Genomic DNA, 24,048 nt, shown 5'->3' with positions numbered 1-24,048 from the left:
GCTTGATATGTCACCTCTGCATCTATTATCAGTTGCTCTTTACATCCTCGTGCTCCTTTGCAGCAGCCTTTTTGATCTTCATTTATAATTTTGTTCTGTGTTGTACGTGTCATTAATTTCTGTGTAATTACTGAAGTTAATATTTTGTGTATTGTTGGTAGGCATGTTATGGGGCGATATTTTGCTGGGTTTGCTGTGTCTGCTTGATCTTTAGGTTTCAGTTAAGTTGTTCCTTATGTAAGTGTATCAGGGGCTGTGTATGGGTCTGCAATGTAACTGTTAAATAATTTAGTTAGATGTGAATGTGTTGAGGTGTACTTCTTTAGCAAGAAATTTGCTATTTTACCTTTTACACGGGCATTCCAATTGTGCGTAGAATTAATTGCTCGGGTGACTTCATGTTGCATTTGTGGTATCATCTTGTATGTGTCTGTTTCTGCTTGTATCCACCGTGCATGTCTGTTATGCTGTACCGGGTTTGACAATATGTTGCTCCAGAAGTGTTCCATGTCTGTTATGTTTGGTGGATTGTCTATTTTAATGTGTGTTATCTATCTTCTGGTAACATTTCTTTTGGTTTGTGTTGAATGTTTGGTTTTTGTTTCCTTATATTTTCATTTTTTTTTTCTTCTAAGTCGTTTGGCCAATGCTTGTAATTTCTGCTTCTTTTCATCTAATTGCTCTATCGCTTCTTGTTGTGAGATTTTACCTAACCTTTTTCGATTTTTGTCTGATATTTCATTTCTTATAAATTGTGTTAGCTGTCCGATGTCTTTCCTCAGTTTTTCTATTCTGATCTGTAGCCTGTGTTGCCATGCTGGTTTTGTGGGTTTCTTCTGTGTGTTGGTTGGCTCTGATCTCTGCCTAGTGTGTATATTTAGTGTAGTGAGTGTTCCTGTATAAACCAGTAGTCGTAACTCTTCCGTAGTTGTATTTTCATTTATTTTGTTGTGTATGATTGTGTTGATAGTTGTTATTGTTGTTTCGACTTGTGGGTTACTTGGTGGTCTATGCAAGAATGGTCTAATGTCTGTATTTGTGTCTTTGTATTCTATATATGTCAGCTGAAATTTTTCTTCTATATCTAAAATGTATGTCACTTCGTGTTCTATTTGTGCTTGTTCTGGTGGCTATCTTAAGATTTCATTTTCCTCTGATTGTTTAATTGATGCGTGTTGTTCTTTGTTTGTTTGCTCTGGGATGTTTGAGTCCATTACTGTAGTTTCTTCTTCTTCTGATTGCACATTAATTTTTTTCCAGTATTTGTTGTACTTGTTGTTTGATGTTTTCTAATTCTGACTGGGGTATCCTGTTATTTTTGATTATTACACGGATCTGATCAGCTAGTCGTTGTTCTGTTAAAAATTTTAATTCTGGGTATCTGGTAACAAATGTTGTGTATACTTGTGATCTGTATCCAGTTGTGTTGGTTCCTAAGTTTGTTGCTTGGTAATAACAGAACATGAGGTGTCGATTAACTTCATCTGATCATCTCATCCTCTGTCTTTGTTTTCCTTCTAGAGTGGTTGCCGGAAGCATATCCTGCAAAACACCTGTATCTGGATTTATGTAACTTTCCGTGTGGCTAGCAGTGTCGTTACCATTGTGGACGGGCATAGGGTTCAAGCGTCGTCCCCGACCATGACAGCGCTTGTCCGAGGCTTCATTAGTTCTCTCCTGTACCAACTAATCACACTAAAAGGGGGGTTAGCCCTATTAGTGGTTTGTTCTTTTCGTCGCCTTTTACGAGTGGCAGAACATACCGGAGGCCTATTCTTTTCCCGGGCCTCCACGGGTCACGGGTTTTATTATTATTATTATCTTTCTTTCTTTTCTCAGACGTGGAAAGTGACGCGGACCTTGATCAAGCGTGACTTCCTTTTAACTGTGTGGTATATGTTACATTGCATTTAGGAACTTTCGGGTAATTGAACATGTATCAATAATTACAGATTTATGTAGTTGTATATGTAAGTTTGGATGTAGCTGTATTGCGTTGATGTACTGGTGGATATTGTGTGGTATGACTCCTGTAGTTGATAGTGTAATTGGTATAATGTCAACTTTATCCTGATGCCACATGTCCTTGACTTTATTATTATTATTATTATTATTATTATTATTATTACTATTCCTATTCCTATTCCTATTCCTATTCCTATTACTATTACCGGCCGTTGTGACAGGGCGGTTCTAGGCGCTACAGTCTGGAACTGCGCGACCGCTACGGTCGTAGGTTCGAATCCTGCCACGGGCATGGATGTGTGTGTTGTCCTTAGGTTGGTTAGGCTTAAGTAGTTCTAAGTTCTAGGGGACTGATGACCTTAGAAGTGCTACCGAGCGAGGTGGCGCAGTGGTTAGAACACTGGACTCTCATTCGGGAGGACGACGGTTCAATCCCGTCTCCAGCCATCATGATTTAGGTTTTCCGTGATTTCCCTAAATCGTTTCAGACAAATGCCGGGATGGTTCCTTTGAAAGGGCACGGCGGATTTCCTTCCCTAACCCGAGCTTGTGCTCCGTCTCTAATGACCTCGTTGTCGACGGGACGTTAAAAAACACTGACCTAATCTAACCAAACCCAGAGTGCTCAGAGCCACTATTATTATTATTGTTATGTACACGCATGCATATAAATCTTGTGGCGCCTTTACAATTACTTTTTAGGCAGAAATTTTCGTTAATCTATCACAAAAGTTCAGTTTACCCTCCTGTAGTCGCAAGAGAAACATCCAGACGATATTCAGAATCGTTCTATACTTTTCTATATCTACATCCATACTCTTCAAAAATGGTCCAAATGGCTCTGAGCACTATGGGACTCAACTGCTGTGGTCATAAGTCCCCTAGAACTTAGAACTACTTAAACCTAACTAACCTAAGGACATCACACACACATCCATGCCCGAAGCAGGATTCGAACCTGCGACCGTAGCGGTCGTGCGGTTCCAGACTGTAGCGCCTTTAACCGCTCGGCCGCTCCGGCCGGCCCATACTCTTCAAACCATTTTGAAGTGCGTGGAGAAGGAGTGCCTTCCGGTGTACCAGTTATTAGGCTTCTCTAAGTTCCATTCACGTATGCCGGGGTAAAATTGTATTTTAGATGCGTAAGCAAGGGGAAACTACAGCCGTAATTTTTCCCGAGGAAATGCAGCTTTACTGTGTGATTAAATGCTGATGGCGTCCTCTTGGGTAAAATATTCCGGAGGTAAAATAGTCCCCTATTCGGAACTCCGGGCGGGGACTACTCAAGAGGACGTCGTTATCAGGAGAAAGAAAACTGGCGCTCTACGGATCGGAGCGTGGAATGTCAGATCCCTTAATCGGGCAGGTAGGTTAGAAAATTTAAAAAGGGAATTGGATAGGTTAAAGTTAGATATAGTGGGAATTAGTGAAGTTCGGTGGCAGGAGGAACAAGACTTTTGGTCAGGTGAATACAGGGTTATAAATACAAAATCAAATAGGGGTAATGCAGGAGTAGGTTTAATAATGAATAAAAAAAAATAGGAGTGCGGGTTAGCTACTACAAACAGCATAGTGAACGCATTATTCTGGCCAAGATAGACACAAAGCCCATGCCTACTACAGTAGTACAAGTTTATATGCCAACTAGCTCTGCAGATGATGAAGAAATAGATGAAATGTATGACGAGATAAAAGAAATTATTCAGGTAGTGAAGGGAGACGAAAATTTAATAGTCATGGGTGACTGGAATTCGTCAGTAGGAAAAGGGAGAGAAGGAAACATAGTAGGAGAATATGGATTGGGGGGAAGAAATGAAAGAGGAAGCCGCCTTGTAGAATTTTGCACAGAGCATGACTTAATCATAGCTGACACTTGGTTCAAGAATCATAAAAGAAGATTGTATACCTGGAAGAATCCTGGAGATACTAAAAGGTATCATATAGATTATATAATGGTAAGACAGAGATTTAGGAACCAGGTTTTAAATTGTAAGACATTTCCAGGGGCAGATGTGGATTCTGACCACAATCTATTGGTTATGAACTGCAGATTGAAACTGAAGAAACTGCAAAAAGGTGGGAATTTAAGGAGTTGGGACCAGGATAAACTGAAAGAACCAGAGGTTGTGCAGAGTTTCAGGGAGAGCATTAGGGAACAATTGACAGGAATGGGGGAAAGAAATACAGTTGAAGAAGAATGGGTAGCTCTGAGGGATGAAGTAGTGAAGGCAGCAGACGATCAAGTAGGAAAAAAGACGAGGGCTAATAGAAATCCTTGGGTAACAGAAGAAATATTGAATTTAATTGATGAAAGGAGAAAATATAAAAATGCAGTAAATGAAGCAGGCAAAAAGGAATACAAACGTCTCAAAAATGAGATCGACAGGAAGTGCAAAATGGCTAAGCAGGGATGGATAGAGGACAAATGTAAGGATGTAGAGGCTTGTCTCACTAGGGGTAAGATAGATACTGCCTACGGGAAAATTAAAGAGACCTTTGGAGAGAAGAGAACCACTTGTATGAATATCAAGAACTCAGATGGAAACCCAGTTCTAAGCAAAGAAGGGAAGGCAGAAAGGCGGAAGGAGTATATAGAGGGTTTATACAAGGGCGATGTGCTTGAGGACAATATTATGGAAATGGAAGAGGATGTAGATGAAGACGAAATGGGAGATAAGATACTGTGTGAAGAGTTTGACAGAGCACTGAAAGACCTGAGTCGAAACAAGGCCCCAGGAGTAGACAACATTCCATTAGAACTACTGATGGCCTTGGGAGAGCCAGTCATGACAAAACTCTACCATCTGGTGAGCAAGATGTATGAGACAGGCGAGATACCCTCAGACTTCAAGAAGAATATAATAATTCCAATACCAAAGAAAGCAGGTGTTGACAGATGTGAAAATTACCGAACTATCAGTTTAATAAGTCACAGCTGCAAAATACTAACGCGAATTCTTTACAGACGAATGGAAAAACTGGTAGAAGCGGACCTTGGGGAAGATCAGTTTGGATTCCGCAGAAATGTTGGAACACGTGAGGCAATACTAACCTTACGACTTATCTTAGAAGAAAGGTTAAGGAAAGCCAAACCTATGTTTCTAGCATTTGTAGACTTAGAGAAAGCTTTTGACAATGTTAACTGAAATACTCTCTTTCGATTTCTGAAGGTGGTAGGGGTAAAATACAGGGAGCGAAAGGGTATTTACAATTTGTACAGAAACTAGATGGCAGTTATAAGAGTCGAGGGGCATGAAAGGGAAGCAGTGGTTGGGAAAGGAGTGAGACTGGGTTGTAGCCTCTCCCCGATGTTATTCAATCTGTATATTGAGCAAGCAGTAAAGGAAGCAAAGGAATAATTCGGAGTAGGTATTAAAATTCATGGAGAAGCAGTAAAAACTTTGAGCTTCGCCGATGACATTGTAATTCTGTCAGAGACAGCAAAGGACTTGGAAGAGCAGTTGAACGGAATGGACAGTGTCTTGAAAGGAGGATGTAAGATGAACATCAACAAAAGCAAAACGAGGATAATGGAATGTAGTCAAATTAAGTCGGGTGATGCTGAGGGAATTAGATTAGGAAATGAGACACTTAAAGTAGTAAAGGAGTTTTGCTATTTAGGGAGTAAAATAACTGATGATGGTCGAAGTAGAGAGGATATAAAATGTAGACTGGCAATGGCAAGGAAATTGTTTCTGAAGAAGAGAAATTTGTAACGTCGAGTATCGATTTAAGTGTCAGGAAGTCGTTTCTGAAAGTATTTGTATGGAGTGTAGCCATGTATGGAAGTGAAACATGGACGATAACTAGTTTGGACAAGAAGAGAATAGAAGCTTTCGAAAGGTGGTGCTACAGAAGAATGCTGAAGATTAGATGGGTAGATCACATAACTAATGAGGAGGTGTTGAATAGGATTGGGGAGAAGAGAAGTTTGTGGCACAACTGGACTAGAAGAAGGGATCGGTTGGTAGGACATGTTTTGAGGCATCAAGTTATCACAAATTTAGCATTGGAGGGCAGCGTGGAGGGTAAAAATCGTAGAGGGAGACCAAGAGATAAATACACTAAGCAGATTCAGAAGGATGTAGGTTGCAGTAGGTACTGGGAGATGAAGAAGCTTGCACAGGATAGAGTAGCATGGAGAGCTGCATCAAACCAGTCTCAGGACTGAAGACCACAACAACAACAACAAGTTAAATGTTCCCATATTTATATCCGAATTCTTGTAGAAGGTACACTCCTATGTAATAGGAGGAATTTCACCCAAACATGCTACTTTTTCCTGTCCCTGCCACGTATCTACATAAGGTCGGCATGTTAAGCTGAATTTGGCAAACCAGTCGTAGAGTGTGGCCAGATGCCCTACCCGAACACACCTGAAGATGGAAAATTTCTTCAGAAACATGTAACGTTAGGAATAAATCAACTCAGTGGCAGAGGTCGAACATTTTTTTACTACTTACACTCATACAATTAACGGTAAAAGACCGACAGTTTATACCCTGAAGTCATGTTTACAAGCTTTGAGGACTTGACCAGGAAGCCAGCTGTGACATTAAATAAGTCATAGTCCTGGAAGACGAATATACAAGCGACAGACCATTCAGTGGCTTAGTCTTCATAATGGTTGGTTGAGTTTATATTAAGAGATGACTGGATAAAGTTGTTATGTGCAGCCCTCGTGTTACTTGCATAAGCAGTCAAAGCTTTGCGAGGTTATTCTATAATCCTGTTCTGTTTTCGGCAAAAAAAGCCTGTAGTTACCATTATAGAGCGTCCTCTGAGAATGGGTGTTTAACAAAGAGTAACAGCTGTTTGCTGCACTGAAATCCAAAAACGTGTTTGTTTATTAAACGCACAAGAAGGCTATTTATAAATAGTTGTCATAAAAAGCTGTAGGATTTGAATAAGTTACTTTGCAACAAGCAGAATGTATTTCGAATAATGAATTATGCAAAACCGAACTCGTGCAGCAAACAGTGTATGATATGTATCGAAACATTGTTTTCGATGACTTGCGAATCATAGCCACACCAATCCCTGCTGGCGGCATACGCTTATAGGTAATATATGTGGTATTTAAGATTGATTTAAGGCTTTGTAGACTGGAGTTCGGTATGAAAGGCAGCCTTAAAGCCAACAGACGGACTTGGCAAGGAATCTTCACAAGAATCATCTGACCCTGCTGTGGGTTATTGTATTTTCCGATCTCTGAATAGGATCCAGTGGTTCAGAATAACAACACAGTACTAGATACACAGATGGACGCCTTAAACTACAGTTTGAACGACTTAACGCTGAGCTTCAGTACATTTTTTAAAGCGACTACGTCAGATCTGTGATTAATTTAGTTAATACGATCAGCTTTAGGAACTAAACATTTTTCCCTTTGTTGTTTGCTTCTATAATCCAGTGGTATAGTTCACAAAGAAGGAAAAAAAATTCAGTTTGATATCACGCAACATGTGAATATCAATTGCAGCAAAGGAAAATAGTGGGCAACAGCATATAATCATGAAATGCGTCTATCTTTAAGAGTTAACAATATTTTGATCTTATCTCTAATGTGATAAAATAATTTATTTCAGTTTTAGTTCGACAGGGTGCGAATGAAGAAAGAATTAAGAAACATTAGATTTTCTGCCTATTTTCGTTCCTAACTGAAGGAACAGTAAATTCCTGAGTTCCTCTCGCACATTGCCTTGCCGTCTGTGTATTTATGTAATTAGTACTGTACATGTACTAATGAAAGTGTCAGTTAGTACCATAATAGCACTTTGAGGTAATTGCTGTTATAAATTGTACAGATAGCACAACATATCTTATGCCTAATTAAGTCCGTGGTGATAATTAAACACTGCTTATACAACGTATGTCCTTTATAGCCATGGTAAAGTAGATAAGGCTGTAAACACGGCAGAGCTCTTAAGCCTTAATCCACGAGCTATGTACACACTGTAACGTAATGGTTGTTTCCGTTATCCATTTAATGAATATTTGCAATGGAAATATGCACTTTGAAATGTAATTTTGTGTCATAATGTAAACGTCATCACAGCGATATACTGACATTCTTGTATGTCCTCAAGACATTACTCACTCAACCAATTTGACATAGACAAATGAAATTCCTGCGGCAGATGCCAATGTATGTATTAGACTTCATTGCATCACTAAACAGCCCAAGATGCGACGGATGTGCAGAGAGCGTATTGAAGCACAGCGGCTCTAAACGGTGCGATAAGGAAACGAAAAATTGCCTCACTTTTCGTCCAGGTGCTCTTAGTATTCTTTCTTGGTTCGTGTACAATTCACTCAATCCGGGTTCCTGTCCTACAACAACATTTTTGTTTTCATTACGCTCATTGTTTGGTCATCCGTTCCAAAAGCCTTCACGTGCATATTACAGACAAACACTTTCAGAAATTACTTCCTAAGATGTAAATTTACAGATTAAGCAATAAAATATCTTTTCCAGAAATATTTGTCTTGCTATAGCCAGTATGCGTTTTATGTCCTCTCTAGCTCGTCTATCCTCTGTTATTTTGCTACCAAAGAAGCAAAAGCCTTTTTAACTGTCTCAATTCCTAATCTAATCCCCTCAGCATCGTCTGATTTAACTTTAGTACTTTGTTTAAATTTTTTTGATATTCAGCTTATGACCTCATTTCAAGACAATTTTCTTTATTGTTGAACTGAAGTCCTTTAACGTCTCGATAGAATTACAACGTTATAGGCAAACCACAAAGATTTTATTTCTCTTTGTTCAAATTTAATTTCCATTCCAGATTTCTCTTTCGTTTCCTTTGCAGCTACATGTACATCTACATCTACGTGATTACTCTGCTAATCACAATAAAGTGCCTGGCAGAGGGATCAATGAACCACCTTCAAGCTGTCTCTCTACCGTTCCTCTCTCGAACGACGCGCGGGATAAACGAGCACATAAATTTTTCTGTGCGATCCCTGATTTCCCCTATTTTATAGTGACGATCGTTTCTCCCTATGTAGTTGGGTGTCAACAGAATGTTTTCGGAATCGGAAGAGAAAACTGGTGATTGAAATTTCAAGAGAAGATCCCGTCGCAACGAACACCGCCTTTGTTTTAATGATTGCCACTCCAATTTACGTATCATGTCTGTGACACTATCTCCCCTATTTTGCGATAATACAAAACGAGCTGCCCTTCTTTGTACTTTTTCAGTGTCATCCGTCAGTCGCACCTGATGCGGATCCCACACCGCACAGCAATACTCCAGAATAGGGCGGACAACCGTGGTGTAAGCAGTCTCTTTAGTAGACCTGTTGCACCTTCTGTGTTCTGCCAGTGAATCGCTGTCTTTGGTTTGCTCTACCCACAACATCATCTACGTGATCGTTCCAATTTAGCTTATTTGTAATTGTAACTCCTAGGTATTTAGTTGAATTTACAGCCTTCAGATTAGTGTGACTTATCGCGTAATCGAATTTTAGCGGATTTCTTTTAGTACTCATGTATTCAGGGTCAATTGCCACTTTTCGCTCTATACAGATATCTACATCAATATGCCATTCGTTTTGGTCATATGATGACTTTACAAGACGGTAAATAACAGCATCATCTGCAAACAACCTAGAACGGCTACTCAGATGTCTCCTATGTCGTTAAAATAGATCAGGAATAATAGAGAGCCTATAACTCTACCTTGGGGAACACCAGATATTACTTCTGTTTTACTCGATGACTTTCCGTCTATTACTACGAACTGTGACCTTTTTGACAGGACTTCACGAATCCAGTCGCACAGCTGAGGCGATATTCCATAGGTACGCAGTTTGGTTATAAGACGCTTGTGAGGAACTATGTCGAAAGCCTTGTGCTGGCCGGAGTGGCCGAGCGGTTCTAAGTGCTACAGTCTGGAACCGCGCTGCTGCTACGTACACATCCTGCCTCGGGCATGGTTGTGTGTGATGTCCTTAGGTTAGTTGGGTTTAAGTAGTTCTAAGTTTTAGAGGACTGATGACCTCAGTAGTTAAGTCCCATAGTGCTCAGAGCCATTTGAACCATTTTTTTTTTCGAAAGCCTTCTGGAAATCTAAAAATATGGAATAAATTCGACATCCCCTGTCGATAACACTCACTACTTCATGAGTAGAAAGAGCTACTTGTATTTCACAAGAACGATATTTTCTGAATCGCTGCTGAATACGTGTCAATAAATCGTTTTCTTCGAGGTACTTCATAATATTCGAATACAGTATATGTTCCAAAACCCTACTGCAAATCAACGTTAGTGATATGGGCCTGTAAATCAGCGGATTACTCCTATTTCCGTTTTTAGTTATTGGTGTGACTCAAGTAATTTTCCAGTCTTTAGGTACGGATCTTTCCGTGAGCGAGCGGTTGCATATAACTGCTAAATACGGAGCTATCGCATTGGCATACTCTGATAGGAATCTGTCTGGTATACAATCTGAACCGGAGGGCTTGCCTTTATTAAGTGATTTAAGCTGATTTGCTACACCGAGGGAATCTACTTCTATGTTTCTCATCTTGACAATTGTTTTTGATTGGAATTCAGGAATATTTACTTCGTCATCTTTGGGCAAGGAGTTTCAGAAGACCATGTTTAATAACTCTGCTGTAGTGGCTCTGTCAGCAGTGACTTCACCGTTGTTATCGCGCAGTGAAGGTACTGATAGCGTCTTGCCACTGGTGCGCTTTGTGTATGATCAGAATCTCTTTGGCGTTTCTGCCAGATTTCGAGACAGAGTTTCGTTGTGGAAATTATTAAAAGCATCTTGCATTGAAGTACGCGCTATATTCCGAACTTCTACAGAACTTTGCCAATCTTGGGGATTTAGTGTTCTTTTAAATTTGACATGCTTTTTTCGTTGCTTCTGCAACAGCGATCTGAATCGTTTTGTGTGCCATGGGGGATCAGTACGATCACTTAGTAATTTATGTGGTATATATCTCTCAATTGCCGTCGATACTATCGCTTCGAAATCATTCCACAGTTTTTGTACGCTTACACGATCATATCGGAAGGAGTGAAGACTGTCTATTACAAAGGCGTTACGAACATTCTTATCACCTTTTATTTTTAAATAGATTGCGTTTCTTTGTGATGGTTACAGGTGTTACGGTTTTCAGCTTAGCAACAACTGCCTTGTGGTCGCTAATCCCCGTATTCATTATGATACTCCCTATTCGTCCATGATTATTTGTTGCTAAGAGGCCAAGTATGCTTTCGCAACCATTTACGCTTAGAGTGGGCTCATGAACTAATTGCTCAAAATAATTTTGTGAGAATGCATTCAGCACAATTTCCGATGACGTTTAATGCCTGTCGCCGGCTTTAATCGTTTCATTTTTCCAGCATATCGAGGGTAGATTGAAGTCACCACCGATTATAATTGTATGAGCGAGGTACCTATTTGAAATGAGACTCAAGTATTCTTTGAACTGTTCAGTAACTATATCTTCTGAGCGGAGGGGTCGGTAAACGATCCAATTAATAGTTTAGTCTGATTGTCAAGTATAACCTCCAGTCACACTATTTCGCAGTAACTAAGTACTTCAATTTCACTACAAGGCAAACTACCTCTGACAGCAATAAATACTCCACCACCAACTGTATTTAATCTATCCTTTCTGAACACTGTAAGATCGTTTTTAAAAATATCGGCTAAACTTATTTCCAGCTTCAGACAGCTTCCTGTACCAATAATTATTTGAACTTGAGTGCTTTCTTGAGCCGCAAAGCGGCTGACAGTGGTCATCGTCATTGTAAGTTGCACTACCATTAGCTGCGGGAGAAAAATCGGATAAGCTCTTTAAAAAAAATGAGAAAAAGAAACCGCAGGTGACTTTGACGCACGGACTGGACAGTAACACACATTTAGTATATGAAGCTAAAGTTGCTTGGTTGCACGTTTTTACTGGAAACAGCAGCTGCAGCGTCCAACGTGCTGGAGGATTACGGTTCAATATACCGATGAGATCATTAGAGATGAAGTGCACACCCGACTACGGAAGGAAATTGGTTCAAATGGCTCTGAGCACTATGGGACTTAACGTCTGAGGTCATCAGTCCCCTATAACTTAGAACAACTTAAACCTAACTAACCTAAGTACACCACACACACATCCATGCCCGAGGCAGGATTTGAACCTGCGACCGTAGCGGTCGCGTGCTTCCAGACTGTAACGCCTAGAACCGCTCGGCCACTACGGCCGGCAAAGAAATTGGTTTATCGTGCAAGGCTGGTCCAATGCCTTAACTACTGTCCCACTTAGTTGGGAACAGAAGTCAGTTACTTAGTTAATAATTCCAGCCTGAGAGACCGAGGTCGATATATAAGGCTATTCCCTAACGTTTTCTTGTTGTTGTTTTTTGGGGAAGGAGACCAGACAGCGAGGTCATCGGTCTCATCGGATTAGGGAAAGACGGGGAAGGAAATCGGCCGTGCCCTTTGAAAGGAACCATCCCGGCATTTGCCTGGAGCGATTTAGGAAAATCACGGAAATCCTAAATCAGGATGGCCGGACGCGGGATTGAACCGTCGTCCTCCCGAATGCGAGTCCGGTGTCTAACGTTTTCTCTCCGACTGATTATTATGGTGCTTCTAAATTTAAAGCTACCCGTAAAACACGTGTTGTTTTTGCTGAAGCTTTCGTCCCAATGAATTTTATTTTGTGGCTTCATTTGTGAATCGTCGTAGCCGGTTTTGTAAAGGCCTCGTCGCTACTGCTGTGGAGGACGTGTTGCCTCTGTTGTTACGGTAGGCTGAGCTAGTGGGTTCGTAAAAATGCTGCTGGTGAAGTACAAGACAATATTTCCCTGTCACTATTACACAGCTATGCCCCCGGTTCAGGTAACACGATAGGAGAACAAAGGTTCTATAACACTCCAAAAAATTAGTAACAAAGTCACAAAAGATTTACATATCATTGCGACCCGTCGGATATTGAGGTGTGCAACACTGCATGTAGTGTAACACAATAAAGGCCCTCAATGGCTAAGTGCAAATAATCGTAGATAAACTTCACAGTTCATTGCAAATGCAGTTTAAAACTACCTGTCTGTTCACTTCTAAGAGTTCACTAAACGACGTTCCCTGACTAAGTTTGCCCTGGACGATGGTCTGTAACAAAGTGGGCGAGAGCTGCTCTTCTATCTTCCGAGTAGATTTCTGTCCGTTGTCGTCCTGTCATTGGCGGATTGTGCTCGGCCGGCAGTTGGCCGAGGCAAAGTTGATATCTTCATCCCCAGTGCCGCCCGTGGCGCTGGTGGAACTCATGCAAGTGGCGAGTCTCTACGGCAATGGCACCAACTCGCAATCTTGCGCCTGTGGTGCATTTGCCCTTGCTGTGCGTTTTTCGAACGACGCAGCAACTTCCATCTCGGAAAAAGTGTTCTGCTGAGGTCGATTTGTCATTGTGTCGCAGGCAGAATTTCTTTGTGTGGTCGGCTGAGCAAGTGTTAATACTTCTTTTTGTGGTACCGATGCATACCTGCCTACAATATGGAATTCTATAAGTCCTAGACGCCAATGGTGGATGCCGTTGGTCTTTTTCCGTTCTTAAGAATTCTTCCATTTTATTAGCGGGTCTACAGTTAGCTTAAGCCGCATGTTCGGCTACATTCCAGATGCGATACGTAATCTCGTTGGGAAACAAAAAAAAAAAAAAGAGAAAACAACTGTCCGAGTTGGCAGACGTTATTCCTCATTAGCCCTGGCTTTCTCTCTTCTTGGACGGACTGCTCGAGTCACTTCCTTAATGGAGCAGCCGTTTTTCTTTAAGGCCGACGTCAAGTGATGCATCGCACCTTGTAAGTAAACTGACTTGCAAATTTTATTATCCCCGTCCACAAGGGTTTTAAGACAACCCTTTTTTGTCTTGAGTGACGGTTCCATTCTTTATGCCAGTATCGATCAGTGTGTGTAGATTTACCGTACACCGTATCACCCAAAAACCCGTCCACACCCAGAAAATTAAGCTGCCCGTTGCTCTCTTCCTTCATCTTTAACTGAATTTTTGGAATGATACTATTGAAATGTTATGTTACCATACTACAAAGGTATCATCCACATAGCGGTACTATTTAGCTAGTTTTTATTGGCTGTTCGCAGCGCGCTTTGTTCAAAAATCTCTGTTAACAAACTGGCAACAGCTGGACAAAGAGGGTTGCCCGAGCCTACCCCGTCTATTTCCTCGTGAAATTCCTTGTTGTACCGGATGGATGGATGGATGGATAGATAGCATGGATTTAAAGTTGTTGGGCACTAAACAGCGTTTTCATCAACGCCCTTGCGTAAGATCGTGATAATGGCGACTGAGTAGTATTCTTGTTGATATAGAAACCAAAGGCTGTTTTACTGGAAATAGATAGTAGTGTGACAATCCAGACAAGTCGATATGTGTATTATAAATGCGAAATTAACCCACTCTGTTATGTTTTCACGACTGAACCGCTGATCCACCAACTGTTAAAGGACGCATTAAGAACACGAACGGCCCATGCGACTAAAACAAACTGCAAAATCAGCAGTAGCGAACATCGTGAGAACTGTGGCTCTGACATCGATTTTAATAACGCACGTGTGCTGGCTAAGGAAACAAACACTTATAGAAGAAAGGTCGAAGAAGAAGTTGAAATTTCCAAGAATGCATCTAATTTCAATAGAGAGGACGGCTATAGGCTTCCGGCGTCATGGCTCCACGCCATCAAGGAAGTGAATACGCGGCCGCGGTGTCCGAGCGGCGTAAACAACGCGCTGCAAGTCACCTCGGTGGACAATAAGGTTTTGGGTAAACATTCCCTTCTTGCTCAGTCCGTTTCGAATATAGCCAATGATGAGGACCAACCAATAGCAGTAGAAGGAATTTCAACCAATAACCCTTCTCCAGTGTAAGTGTGGAACAGTGCCTTTCTATCCAATGACGATAGGCCACCGATAGTATCCACAGGAGATAACAACGCCCCTTCTTCTGCATCAGAGCAGGAATTTTAGCCTATGACTATGCTCCACCAATGGTAGACATAATTTTAACCAATACTACAATTTCTCCAGCACGAACGCGGGGAAACTTCCCTTTACAAGAGGACTCGACACTCGTCTCTGACAGTGTCCTAGCAGTAGTGGACACCGGAAGATCCCAGCAGAGGGGTCGAAGCGTCGATCATTTTAGATGAAATATGACGCGGCCTAATAATCCAGAAGATTTTAACTTCACGATCTTATATGTCACTGGTAAGCGGGAGATCCCTCTATAATTGATGGTGGGCGTTTGTTGTCCAAAATTCATTGGTTTCTCTTAGGCAAATAATAATGTTGTCACTAGAATATTTCCACAATTCAAACAACTATATTGTTTTATCGTTATACTCTGTTAATTTTAAGTTGTTAATTTTGATGAAATTTAGTATGGAGATAGCTTGAACGCTGAAGAACACAACACAGGCTACTTTAGAAAAAGTGTAGTACAACGTAATTACTGATTTGAAGCCAATGGCGTGAAATACGGAACAACAATGACTCTTTGAAAAAGCTGTTTACTTCCAGACTTTTGAATTTTGTCATATTTGTGAAAATGATTTTAGAGCGTGATGTGATATAATAGTAAGATACAGCGTAATACATGCAATGCTCATACAATCCTCTGTTTAATCCGTAATAGTATGAATCACAAGCCCTTCACATTTTAGCCGCTGAGCATCAAGCGCCACTCACCAGTTTTATGTTCAGTTCAGATTTATGTGAGCAGCTCACGGACATGCGGTTAGCGTTGCTATTCCTCGATCACGGGTTCCCAAGGTTCAGTTCCTGCTCGGATCGGTATTTAATTTCTGCTCGCGTCAAGATGTGTGCGTTGACATCATCATGTTGTCGCCATCGACGTGCAAGTCACTGAAGCGGAGTCAAATAAAAAGACTTGCACCAAGATCCCGAACATCCCAGCCCGGATCTCAAATGGTTCAAATGGCTCTGAGCACTATGGGACTTAACTTCTGAGGTCATCAGTCCCCTAGAACTTAGAACTACTTAAACCTAACTAACCTAAGGACATCACACACATCCATGCCCGAGGCAGGATTCGAACCTGCGACCGTAGTGGTCGCGCGGTTCCACACTGTAGCGCGAAGAACCGCTCGGCCACTCTGGCCGGCCCAACCTGGGTCTCTTGGCCAATAAAGCCATACGCACATTTCATTTCATTTTACTAATACTCGAACGCAGACGTGGGTAACAGCTATAATACGTTTCTTATACATTCCTCAAGTGTTTAATCCATGTCATCCCATACTTCCACACTATATTATAAATTCGAAAGTAGTCCTGTCTGTTATGTTTTCACGACAAAGTCCCTGAACCGACATCCTTGAAATTTGACATGAGATGCCTTGGAGTATGTTGAAGAATATAGGCTACTTTACAAGATACACGAAATCTGACGTGAGATACCTTGAACCATGTTGAAGGATATAGGCTACTTTACAAGTACAAGATGTTTATTGATTTTAAGAGTATTACGCAAATTAAGGAAAATATCTGCTCTTTCGAAAGGCTGTTTGCTCCATCACTTTTGAACTCTATCACAATTGTAAAAATGATTTTATTAGTTGCTACGCAGTATGATTTAACGTAATCAGTACAATGTTTACTCAGTTTTTACCGTGTTTAATCCATATTAATGCCAGTACCATTAACTGCGAAAGTAACTCACTCTGTTACGTTTCCACTATTTTACCGTTGAACCGTTTCCTATGGTATTTGCTATCGAGATAGCTTGAACCCTGAGGAAGACCAAAGGCTACTTTAGAAATCTGTATGGTTCTATTATTAACACGCAGACGACACTTGCGCTATGATCGGCGAATCATAGTGCACGTGACAGTGCAAATACTATATTACTGTGCGCGTGGCTTACGATACTGATTTCCTATACCACCTGGCATAGATAGAGAGTTTGGGTGAAGATACAAAAATAAAATCGGACGGTAAGCCGGAGAACAATATTTAAAACTATTACTGTAAGCCTGGCAAAAGTATGATTTAGCGCATAGTTCTAAGAGAGCTCAAACTGTGCAACTTATTCGAATCCAACAAACCTCAGAGCAGTCTCGTGCCCGCCGGAATTTCATCACAGAACGTCAGATGACTTGAGAGGTACGGAGACATTAGAACAGTCACAAGGCCGTCGCTTTTTAGACGCAGAGCGTCACGCGACTCTAACAGCGTCCAAGACGCTTGAAGACTCACAAAGACGGCTGTACGCCAAACAGAGAGTCGTACCTTTACATGTCGAATGTGGGAGGCTTTTGATGAGTCTGCATTTGATTATAATCTATTAACTGAGGATGTTAATCATTCATTAAACATTATAGGGGGATGGATCAAAAATGTAGGTACCATATATGCTAACATGAAAGGGAGAAACGGTTGATACGTGTTGTTCTGCTGGAAAAACTCATATACATTATCACGTGAGACAGAGAAACCCCTAAAAATTCTACTTCTGGACGAATGTAATGAATCGAGACATTTTTTAAAATATAATTAGGAAGTATAATGCATGCCTTCACAATTGACGTACAACAAAATAATAAAATAATAGAAACACATTCATTACGTACCTGTATACCGACCTTAATACATCTTTTGTACATTTGTCTCTACACCACTGTATAGATAGACATATCGTAAAATTACCAGTCTGCTTACCCACCATCACCCATCACAACAAAACTACTGACATGCGAGCGATGCACCGGGTAACATCTAGTGTCTAAAGCTGCTATATTGCTCGTGAAAGTATCTGCTACAAATAAAATACCTTCATTCAAACGAGTCATCTTAAATAAATTTTAACAGAAAAGAAGGTGTAAAGGAGATGAAATATGGATGTCAACTTTGCATCAACATTATGACAATCGATTACTTTTAATCGAGAACGATGGTGCCAGCCAGAGATAATCACGCATCACATGAAAAATGGTGGTTGGTACCCTCTACACAGCTCTATAAATTCGGGAGACCCTCGAATTCTCGATGTAGTCTCCATTCTACGTCCGAAGATGTCTTCCTCAGTCGGAGACGAAACGAAAGGGGATACTTTTGTATAGGGTGTTCAATTTATCTAAAGACGTTCATGTATCTCGAAAACTACATGTTGCATCCAAATAACTATAATTAAAATTTGTTCGTCTCGGAAGGGGCATCCAATGATACCAAATCCAACCCACCACGCCACCCCGTGTTTGGGGAGGGGCGGGGCGGGGGGACTTTGAAATCTTAAGTGGGAGCCCCCATTTTTACTGCAGATTCGGATTCTACGGAAAGAAATGAGTTAAGTTTTGTCTGAAACATTTTTCTTACGGAAAAAATATGTACGATTTGTCACAAACTTTTATTTCGTTACGCTAGAGATGGCGCTGTAATCGGAAAAATCAAAATGGGTAGCAAATTGCATGTTCCAAAATGCTATCTCATGACACCTGAATTAGTTCCTCAGCTCCACGGTTCGAGGGTAGGTCAGCCAGTTATTTCATAACGTTTAATATTGCTGCACTGTCTGTGACGATAAATCGTAGTTCTCTACACGGCCACAGTGACGCGTCGACCAGCCCCCATTTTCGTTTTATCGGACGAACACAAAGTTGAGAACGGGATTTCTCATTAATAGTTCTGAAATAATTGCTTGCCCTCGAAGGTGCTGGATTAATTCAGGTGTCATTGGATAGCATTTTGAAACATAAGATTTTCTACCGTTTCTGATTTTTCCGATTACAGCGCCATCTACCGCGAAACCAAGAAAATGTTCCAGACAAAACTTACGTATGTTTTTTTCCGTAGAATCCGATTCTGCAATAAAAAATGGGGTTTCCTATTCAAGATTTCAAAGTTGCTTCCCTGCCTCCACACTCGGGGTGAGGTTGACGGCAGAGAGTGTTATTATTGGATATCCACCTCCGAGACGAACGTATTTCACCTGTAAATTGTTTGTTTCCGAGATATGTTTTGTTTTCGAGATATTTCAGAGTCTTCAGATAAATTGAAACCCTGTAGACAAACCATGACCTCTCAACACGCAAGTTTTAACGGGAGTAAACACTGGCATTGTAAGTCTACATTGCATGACTTTTATATGTTTCTTCATCGACAGTTCGTGATACTGAAGAAAGCGAGAGTGCTTCGTAGTCTGAAAATAAACGATCGTATTAGTATCAGCTATACATACAGTTATCCCTATTATGTTTACCGTTGCGCCGGCCACGGTGGCCGAGCGGTTCAAGGCGCTTCTGTCCGGAACCACGCGGCTGCTACGGTCGCAGGATCGAATTCTGCCTCGGGCATGGATGTGTGTGCTGTCCTTAGGTTAGTTAGGTTTAAGTAGTTCTAGTTCTAGGGGACTGATGACCTTAGAAGTTAAGTCCCATAGTGCTCAGAGCCATCTGAACCATTTTTGCACCTAAGCATGAATTCACTCATCGTTTTATAAACACATTACTTACTGTCATTATTACAAATGAATCGATGTAACCTGCACATTCCGCTGTGGGTCCACGAAATGTGTCATTTTACAGCTAAATTTCTACGAACATGCTGGGTGCTGCTACCAAATATCGTATCTGTAGTTCCCACAGACAAATTTTCCTTATTTCTTATGAGTCACGTTAGTTAATTATAACTTAGAATTTTCCCCAGAACAGCCCCGAAGACCTGTCGAGAGTAAGAGATGACTCCAGAAATTTGAGCAAATGGATTTCCTCCAGTTGCCGGCCGAAGTGGCCGTGCGGTTCTAGGCGCTGCAATCTGGAACCGCGAGACCGCTACGGTCGCAGGTTCGAATCCTGCCTCGGGCATGGATGTGTGTGATGTCCTTAGGGTAGTTAGGTTTAACTAGTTCTAAGTTCTAGGAGACTAATGACCTCAGAAGTTGAGTCCCATAGTGCTCAGAGCTATTTGAACCAGTTCCTTCAGTTACGGTGCTTCGAAATACTAAGAAAGGCGTAGCTAGTGTAGTACGCTGCCGGATGCAACTACGTGTGAGGGGAGAAAAATTAATTTCAGTGTCTGCAGGTTTCATAGCGGTTTTAAATGAACGTACTATCTTCTGTAGGCAGCGTAGCGAGGTGGTGCAGTGGTTAGCACACTGGAGTCGTATTCGGGAGGACGACGGTTCAATCCCAGCCATCCTGATTTAGGTTTTCAGTGATTTCCATAAATCGCTCCAGGCAAATGATGGGATGGTTCTTTTGAAAGGGCACGGCCGACTTCCTTCCCCGTCCTTCCCTAAGCCGATGAGACCGATGACCTCGCTCTCTGCCGGCCGGAGTGGCCGAGCGGTTAAAGGCGCTACAGTCTGGAGCCGCACGACCGCTACGGTCGCAGGTTCGAATCCTGCCTCGGGCATGGATGTGTGTGATGTCCTTAGGTTAGTTAGGTTTAAGTAGTTCTAAGTTCTAAGGGACTTATGACCACAGCAGTTGAGTCCCATAGTGCTCAGAGCCATTTGACCCATTTTGAACCTCGCTCTCTGGTCTCCCCAAAACAACCCAAACCCTCTTCTGTAGGCGCACAGTGTGTGTTGTTGAAGACACTTGACTCTTGAAAAAGGGTCTCGTTGAGACCCGGAAACTTTGAGTAGAAGAAACAGAGAATGAAACGAGCTTGAGTTTCAAAGCCCTCGACTGTTTGCGAGGGATTACGTGGTCACTAGTCGGACAGCGATTGCAGGGACGAACATTTCTACCGCCAGCTGCATCAGTCTTTGCTTCCAACTGGAAGTTTGGCGTGGGTAGTGGGGCGCGCCCCTGCTTCGTTGTGGGCGGTGCTCTGGCCGCAACAGAAGGGAAAGGAACAACGGCTGCCGGCCTCATAGTGAAAGGAAGGGCTGCTGACTGTAAAACCAAGTCGCGTCGTCGGACACTTGCGCAGCCAGCGGACGACGCTCTCTGCAACTTCGCGAACATGTACGAAACGACGCTGACACGTCCAGAAGAAAATAAAAGGAATGGACTAAGGAAGAATCAGGACTGTTACATGATCTACACATTCTAGTTTTCTGAGGTTCTCCCAAACCATTATAATGTAATGGGTTCGAGTGAGTCTCTATCTTCTTCGCAATATGTTATGTAACGTCAGTCCGCATGTCCATGCGATAGTATTACGAACGTCTCGGTAACGAAATCGAGCGGAAATTAAATTGGTGCAGAAACCATCGAAGACGGACTGCCAGCTCGGAGGGACTAGAGTATAGGATAAAGTTGTTCTTGGAACCACGCCGTCATTAACCTAAATTATATCGGGAAATCGCAAAGAAATCAGGGCGAGTCTCCTATTCTGCAGCTGAGTGTGGGACACGATGAAACTTGCAAAACTTTTGTGAGGGGCGGGGGGAGAGGGCGGGGGGGGGGGGGGGCATCATGTTGTAAGAAATGCCACCGACATCGCAGTTGCGGTTGCAGTGGCCTCCATCTTGGTCTACAGGTGTACGTGCTGTCCAGGGTCCAAATGTGATGCCTCATGATCCTTCTACTGGGAAGTACATTAAATCAAAACTTTAAAAAGGTTGATGTGACTGCTCTAAATGGTTCAAAATGGCTCTGAGCACTATGGGACTTAACATCTGAGGTCATCAGTCCCCTAGAACTTAGAACTACTTAAACCTAACTAACCTAAGGACAACACACACATCCACGCCCGAGGCAGGATTTTAACCTGCGACCGTAGCAGTCACGCGGTTCCGGAATGAAGCGCCTAGAACCGCTCGGCCACAACGGCCGGCTGTGACTGCTGTCCCAAGATCGCACTAATGGGAAGCTTTATTACATTTGTTTGCTGCGGCGAAAGAAGTGTCGAGGTGAGGGGGGGTCCTGCTGTTGTTTGTAGCTCATACAGTATGAGCCATGAATGTTAGTCGTCTGTGTTTTGGGCGTGAGTTTCCGTTTCCCTCATCCAGGACGTGGCTGACGCAGCGGTGGTTTCTCGCCGGTAACGCTCGAGTTTCAAGTTGTTATTACGACCTGTTTGACTCCGATGGCCACTGCTGCATATTGCCCTTGGTGTTAGGTTCTACCAAGGAGAAGGTGTGCTCCTTTCACGCATTCCTGGCCGTTATCATTGATGATAAAATCGCCAGAGTCGTTAGGCCTCGTCACATACCTCTTCTCCACTGCTCGGCAGTGTTCAGCCATCCAGGGACACCAGTGGAATCCTGAAGAAGATCGAAACGTCGAACAATGAGTATGACACAGTCTAATGACTCAGAAGATTTTATCATGAAAAATCCAATGTCTTTAATCTATTTAGGGTAACCTGAAAATGTGGGATTAACGGTGATGATTTGAAAACGCATTACTCTCTCGTGCGCAACCAGTGTCTTAATTAATCACTGCGTCAGGTCACTCGATCGAACCCATATTCTGTGATTATTAAACGCAGTGCAACGTGAACTGTCTCTGGCTCACATCTTCTGAGGCTAGCGCGTGGCCTTTTCCACGTTAGCTCGTGTGTCGTGCTGGGTTTAGTTGCTATTAACATTTCTTTCGGCACTTAAGTCCGCTTACGACCGTTGTGTCACACAGCACGGTAGGATGAGGCTTCTCGCTACGTTATGAGATGTCGACAGGCGAGGTTATAACAAGTAAATCGTTCCCTGAAGAAATTTGAGACTTACACCATCGAGGCTAGCACCTTGGAAACTGACGCTGATGTGCTTTTGTTAACCACTGAGATGTACATAATATTTCTCTCTAAAATGTGTTCCCAAAGCAAGAATAGTAACGTAGTAACTTCATGCTGTACACCCCCCCCCCCCCCCCCCACACACACACACACATTATAATGTTGGATAATTTTGAATATAAATAAAATGTCAACGCCATTGGCTGACGTCATTGTGTGAACGTTCGTTTCCCATGACTACGTAGAACTGTAATTCTATGTACTTTTTTATCACGAACCTAGAAGCATTAATAGATCTCGTGACCGGAAGATATCTATGTAGTTACTAAGTCATAATCAGTAAGTAACGCAATTGTATTAAGTATGCACTGCCTTATTGTATTTCTTTAATGTGTGTAGATAAACCGAAAGCTATCGCATAATAATGAAACTGATCATTTAAGTGAAGGTTGAGGCAAATACATTCTTACTCTCAATTTATCAGGTTGTATCATAAGTTCGTAGCGTTTTTGTTTGCATGTTGGTATTCCGGTTGCTGTGGGTTTATTTATAGTTCGTAATTTTTATTTGTAGTTCACTGTTGCTCTCTGAGTTCACATATTGTCATTTTTGTCATTTGGGGACAGTGTTTAGGGCTGTGAATGCTAGAAAATTGAATGTCGATTAGAGAAACCACAATATTTCCGACATACTGTTCTGTTTGAGTTCGATAGAGGGGTAACAGTAGCGGAGGCAGCCAGTAATATTTGCACAGTGTATAGGGATAACGCCATTGGATTGAGCGTGGCAAGAAAGATGTTTTATCGTTTAAGGATGGTTGTTTTGACATTAGTGACTCTGCACGTTCAAGGAAGGCCTTAGGTGTTTGATGAAGATCGCTTAAACACATTAATACACAATTATCCACGTCAGAGTACTAGTGAACTGGCAAATGTGATGAACTGTGATCACTCCACCACCATGTGACATTTACCTGCAGTGAGTAAGGTTCGAAAATTGCGTGTTTGTGTACCGCATGCTCTACGCCCAAATAACAAAGAAGAGTGGGTGGCCATGGGTACGCATCTCTGCTTGCTGATCATCAATTGGCTCTTGAACAACACCGGCCATTCCTATCCTACATCGTTACTGGTGACCTGAAATGGTGGAACAGTGAAGGCGTGGTGTACTGCAAATTCCTTCACCGAGACGTAACCATCACTTCTGACATTTATTGTCAACAACTGAGTCGTATTGCAGAATAACGACTAGGAAGCGTGCTTGAAATGATGCTGCTCCACGATAAGGGCTGCCCGCATTCTGATAGACTGACAAAAATCACTATAGAGGAGCTGGGTTGGTTCAAAATGGCTCTGAGCACTATAGGACTTAACATCTGAGGTCATCAGTCCCCTAGAACTTAGAA

Source organism: Schistocerca americana, chromosome 4 (assembly GCF_021461395.2).
Source record: "Schistocerca americana isolate TAMUIC-IGC-003095 chromosome 4, iqSchAmer2.1, whole genome shotgun sequence".
In the NCBI taxonomy this organism is placed as follows: Eukaryota; Metazoa; Arthropoda; class Insecta; order Orthoptera; family Acrididae; genus Schistocerca; species Schistocerca americana.
This window is presented reverse-complemented; position numbering follows the sequence as displayed.